The sequence below is a fragment of the Camarhynchus parvulus genome, chromosome 5, assembly GCF_901933205.1.
Source record: "Camarhynchus parvulus chromosome 5, STF_HiC, whole genome shotgun sequence".
In the NCBI taxonomy this organism is placed as follows: Eukaryota; Metazoa; Chordata; class Aves; order Passeriformes; family Thraupidae; genus Camarhynchus; species Camarhynchus parvulus.
Genome location: NC_044575.1, coordinates 46,580,934 through 46,587,036, shown reverse-complemented (window position 1 = coordinate 46,587,036; position 6,103 = coordinate 46,580,934).

Below are 6,103 nucleotides of genomic sequence, written 5' to 3'. Positions count from 1 at the left end.
AGGCTAGTTACAATCTTGAAATAGTATCAAGGAAAAAAGCACTGGGTGTCGTTTAAAAGTCCCAGAGGGTCGGCTGACACCTTGTCAAGGGTGTAAGAGTTTCTTACACTCTTGGTGATGACATTCAGGGCTCCTTTTGTCTGTCACAGTAACTGCTGAAAGACTTTAACTTTGGACAGAACAGTCCAGCACTAGCTATGAGGGGCAGATCGTTTTTCAGACAGCAGGGAAGGAAGATGTGCCATGTACTCACCATGATATTGTGCTGAAGGAAGACAGATTTAGGAGCAAGCATGGAGAGGGAATGATACTGGTCCTGAAGGATTCTAAAAACAAAGCAGATGAGTTGAAAGGAAATATATATCAGTGGATGATATGGTCTTGCTACAGTTTTCCCTCCAAGATTACTCTTGCTAAGCCTTAGATGGGAGTGTTCATGCATTGACAGGGTGCCTTCAGTGAACCTGAGCCTTCACAAGGTAGTCAGAAAGGGCTCCAGACCCACTTCCATCTAAGCTTTATTCTTGGTGTGTGCAATGTTTTGCCATAGAAATGAGTGAAAGAGGAGCTGAAGAAAAATGCATAGGCATAACTTTGATATCCTATTATTAGGGTTTCCCTTCATTCATTGTATTAGCTGGACAAACACATGGAAACCTTCCTGAAGTGAGCATTATTCCCATGACCCAGACAATCCAAGTGTCAGTTCTCCTATATGTGCCTGATTCTTTTCTAACTCATGCCTGGATCAGTGCTCTCTCCTCCTTGGCCAGCTTGCCTTCTTCAGGATGTGGGGAAGATGGGTACCACTTCACATTTATGGCCTTGAGAAGTCTGAGAGAGAGGCTATTGTTCACATTTAGGTGGTATGAGAGCAGTCCTTTTCCACTAGTAAGCTCTTAAAATCACTACTTGGAACAGGTTCACAAGTGCTGTTGTCATCTTTTGGAATCCTGAAGTCTCCAGCTTGCAGCCTTAAAAACGTATCAGCAACTCCAAGACATCAGTAAATACCCAGTAATGTTTGGTTGTTTTGTTTAAAAAGCATCAGCTAAAACAAAAGTAAATGGAGGTCACTTCTCCCCAAGCAAATAAAACTCTCCAGGACAGCATATTTTACTTGAAAATTATATGGCAATTTTTTTTTCTTCTTTAGGTTCCAGAAACATATCCATATATGGTCTACTTGTCAGGGACAATAAATAATGATGTAATAGAAAGGTCAGCTTTGTGTCATTTAGCTCCAGGATGTTGATGAAGTGAAGTTCTTCAGATAATGCAACAAAGAAGAACTTCAGGATTGGTACAAGTTTCTGCTGTGCATCTTCAAACAGGAAATCTGAGATTGGGAACAACTTATATTTTGGCTTGTATTCGCTGATCATGGGGTGATCCAGAAATAAACTCCAGGCTTCAAAGTGAGCATGTTTCAAAGCTGTCCTGCAGTTGATCGAAACATCCAGGCAAAGCAGGGAGACAAATACCAGCGAGGATTTTCTGAATTAAGACTTAACCAAGGAGATAACCCATTTCAACACTATTATTACCCTTTTATTTCAGAACAAAAAGGTAATGCAAATATGCATGTTTTGAACTTATTTAGTACTTTCAATCTCTCAGTTCATTATGTCTATGCAAATATTTATTCCTACAGCAGTTTGTAACCTAACACCTTAACAGTCTTGGGAGCTTTGTGATTTGCTTTTGTTTGTTTTGGGTTTTGGTATTTTTTTCAAATATGCCATAAAACACTGTCTGTTAAACAGAACAGTAGCTCTGTCATTTCCTTATTTTCCTTTTACTCGCAGGTGGTGCCTGTATCTTTATCCCTAGAATATCTTGCTCAGAAATCAATGCTGTAGCTACAACATACTACAGTAGAATGTAGCATGCAAGGCACAGTGTGAAAGAGGAAAGATTACATCAGCAAATAATTTCTTTAGTTTTTAAATTTCTAGTTGGCTTACTATGAAGCTAATATTGCACTAATTTCTGTGTGAATTAATAAAAGAGAAATAAAAGCTTGCAGGTGTATGATTTCCAGTAAAGAATTTGTGCAAAATCATGATTTGGTGGCATCAGGGCATATGCCATGCTGATAGGTGACCTGTTTTGACAGCTGGGGCTGAACATGGGGATTTGTTTACTCAGAGGATTCCTTTGGGAAGCCTGGCTTTGCTCCTTCAGCACTGGGCTAGAACTTGAGTGGTTTGCATAAACTGTCACTACAAAGAATCCTTGCCTGTTGCCACAGTAGGACAGCTGAGGTGTCATCCTTCTGATGTCTCAGCTCTGGCAGATCTGATGGGCACTGAAATCTTTCTGTTTTTAAAAAAATCATCTGCTTCCTTGTAACAGCTATCCAATATAATACCCTTGGAAAACTGCAAAGGTTTATCAGGAAACTGATCTAAAATGCAGCAAAAATGCGAGCACTTAAAGTGGTGCGAGTCAGTCTGGTTTCCATTGCCCACGGAGGATCTGTGCTGAAAGGTGCCACAGTAAGAACTGAAGTAAGGCTCAGTTTGCTGGGAAAACCTCCAGCCTCTTTGCCTTCTCCCATGTGTGCTCCTGCTGCTTTCAGAAGTAAAGACAAACACGTGGAAAGGCAAACACAGATCTGCAGAAGCTGGATCTCAACCATTCCTCACAAAAGGCAAAATGTGAAGCTGCTCCTCTTCTTTCTGTTTTGCAGCCCCCAAAGACTTGGTTATGTTTTCACAAATGTGGTTTATTGCACCCTGAGCCATAAATAACAAGGTTCTGTATTCAGTTACAAGCTGACTGGAATAAACTCAGCGCACAGGCAGGCAAAGTCTGGCTCTGTTCCCTTAATGACCTTGTCACTTATCTGCCATCCTTCTCTAACAGAAATAAGTAATTCTGCTAATTCTGCTGCCTGGGATCTATTGAGGGGGGGCTAAGCTTTTCTTTAAAGAAGTGCTATCAACAGGGACCAGTTGTTTCAAATGCTAGTGGTATTGAATTGCACGGTTCTGCATGTTCAAAGCCAGCAGTAATCCTTGTTTATTTACGTTGCACCAGGGATCAGAGGCCCATTCTCCTAAGTAGTATGTTGACAGAGCTTGTAGTCCGAACATAATAGCAACCTAATTGTGTTTGTCTCTGGCTTTTGCCATCATGTAGGTGATTACAGTAGTCCCCCTTGTGAGTAGTACCTTTGGTTTCAGGGATCTACCAGTCACAGCTGCTCATCAACACAGGTTAGAAGGTCACAGCATGGTCCTTGCACAAGTATTTTATTTCCAACCTTACCTTCTGGTCACTGGATGCATCTAAGTTGCCTCTGTATGGCACAGGCCTGATTACACATCTGAATTAACAAACTCTCACTTAAATCTGGATGGCAAAATTAAAATCAGGATCAGATTCTAAGTGGAAATGGTGGTAAGTTTAGATTCCAGAAGATCTTGTCAGACTGACTTACTAAATGGCAGCACAGAGAGCAGAATCCCAAAACATGTCTCTGCCAAAAGAGATCACTAGTGAAGCCACCGGACCTGAAAGGAAAGCACTCTCTAAGAAATAATATGGGCCCTATACCCAGAGTTTTAAAAATCAGGTTCTGCAGTCCCAGTAGATGCTGTGTGCTACCTGCATGTGAAGACAGCCTCTTGGGCTGCCAGAGAAATGCAGAGTATAGCCAAATGTTAAAACATTCCCCCCAGATCTGAAGTTAGGACGAAGAATAAACACAGCATTTAATTTTTAAATCTAATTCCAATACTTTAAACCTACAGTAAGCTGGTTTAGAGCATGGAAATAGATTCAAGATGCATGTAGAAAGACCACTTTGGCCAGATCTTACTAATCCAGATTTGTTCAAATATTTCTAGCAACAAATATTGAATTTTTTTTTCATACCTTCATTACAGAAGGTGGAAAATGTTTAGCTTATAGCACATTAGCCTAGTGAACTTTCATAAGTCTGTGGTTAGCAGTTCACTGATGGCCTCAGATGGGGTAAACTTAGCCCTGCTGTGTCAGCTGAGCCAGGCCACTGCCAGGTGATGCCACTGAGTCTGGCCTCAAGGAAAGAAGGGTAAACAGAATTAGGCTGTTGTTGCACACTAGCCTCCAGCCAAGGGCATGTGCTCAGCCTGTTATTGCAGCTCAGCTGTCTCACTGCAGCTTCTTACAGACATAACTCAGACCAGTGCCTCTGCCCTGTAGTCCTGCAGCTTCAAACAGAAGCATCCTCAGGTGGAAGGGGAGAGTGGTGGCTCTGCTGTGCTCTGCTCTGCAGGGAGCTGTAGGGAAGAGGGCATGTGCCCTGCCTCCTGCCAAACTCAGTCACAGCACACAGGCAAACTGCACACACACACTTGTCTGAGCAAGCGGAGGCAGCAGGGGGATGCAGGGACAGCTTCAAGCCCAACTAGAGAGAACACTCTCTGCAGGGGCTCAGGGTAGCCAAGGCTGTCCCTGGCTCTCAGTGAGCACCCAAAAGCTCCTGCAGCCCAGGATGTGACCCCCACACCTTCATTGTGTCTGTGCAGTGCAATGGGCAGAACTGAAAGCTTTCTCTGTTTTGAGCCCTATGAAGTTTCTCCCTGCAGGATGAGTCAGTGATGGGAGCTGCAGCCAACACTGTTGTTTCTGCACTCTATGGAACTCCTGTCAAAATATTTAGATTAGCAAGGCTCACCAACACGCAGGAGAGGTTCTCCCTTTTCTCTGAGAGTGGGTTGGACCCAGTTAACCCCTACAAAGGATAAGAGGATGAAAAAGGAGTGATCCCCACAAATCTAAAATCTTCCCTTTTGCTCCCTTTGCCTTAAGAATATGTGAAACAAAAGGAGAGAGGGGAAGAAGGTCCAGAATGGGCCTTTATACCTAGATCCATTTGGGATGTGGTGAAGCAGCTAGATCAGTTAGCTCCTCTGTGCCAGGCTGTGGAGCTGTGTTGGCAGAGGTGTCCTGCACAGTACTTAAAGCCCAGGCTCCCACAGAAGGCACTGCAACACCCAGCTCGGATCACAGCAGCAATGGATTCACTGCCATAAGGATGATGGCAATAGGACTGGGGGGATACAGAGGAGGGATCCGTGTCCCAGCCTGCACTGGTTCACATTGCCCTCAGAGGGGAGCAGTTTCATCTCCATTCTTGCCTTCTCCAAGGATTCATTGTGCATCACCTCCATTAGCAGCTTAAGATCAGATCCTGCCCTCCCTGCTGACGGCTTTGTTTAGGTTTCTGAGTCACCACTGGGGCCAGGTCCCTACATTCAGGCACTGCAGTGCTGGATGCTGCAGACGACTGCTGGATGTTCCTGCCATCTCCAGCCGGTGGTTCCACACATCTGCAGCTCACCAGGCACCACGTGAGTTCCTAGGCTGAGAGACTGTGGGAGTACTGCCCAGCATGCCAGGGGCTCAGCAAGCCCAACAGCAGCAGAACTTCTGGACAAACAAAGCTGTGTCATGGTTCCTAGCCAGCTGCTGGCTGGAGAGCAGCCAAAGGCAGGTACTGGAGCAGCGGGGGCACAGGGAGGCTGCCAGCAGGGTGATGCCTGGGCTTGGATCTTTGGGACAGCAAGGGTCATAGCAGAACTGAGGCACCAACTGGAAAAAGGAAGCAATAGCAGTCATGAGAGATCTGGCTGAAAATAAAGGGGGAAAAAAACCCCAAGAAACAAAGAAAAAAGCCCCACCAAAATTGGGTTGCATTATTTACAGCAATTGAAGGTCTTATTTTGGCATTTTTCATGGCTGTAAAATACATCCTTTGTTGTTTAAAGTCATAATGTCAATCTGAAATCTGCTGAGCTTCCCTTTAATCTGAAGTCTTCCCACTTTTTCTGGAGTGGGTTTAGAGCCTGAAGTGTTTGTTGATGTGGAAAATATCACCATGTCTGAAGTGAAAAGCCCAAATCCAAGATTTTAAGTTACTTGATTGATTCAAGCTCTTGCAATTTCTTCAAACTGTATTTGGGGAGCTGCCTTTTCCTCCTGGTCAGGACTTGGCTGTGCACACAACAGCAGGGGCTGCTGCAGCAGGGCACTTTCCTGCTGGTGTGAGCCTTGTGGCCTGCTGGACCCCTCTGGTTTCAGTGTGAGTGCCCAGGAAACCAGGCTGGGC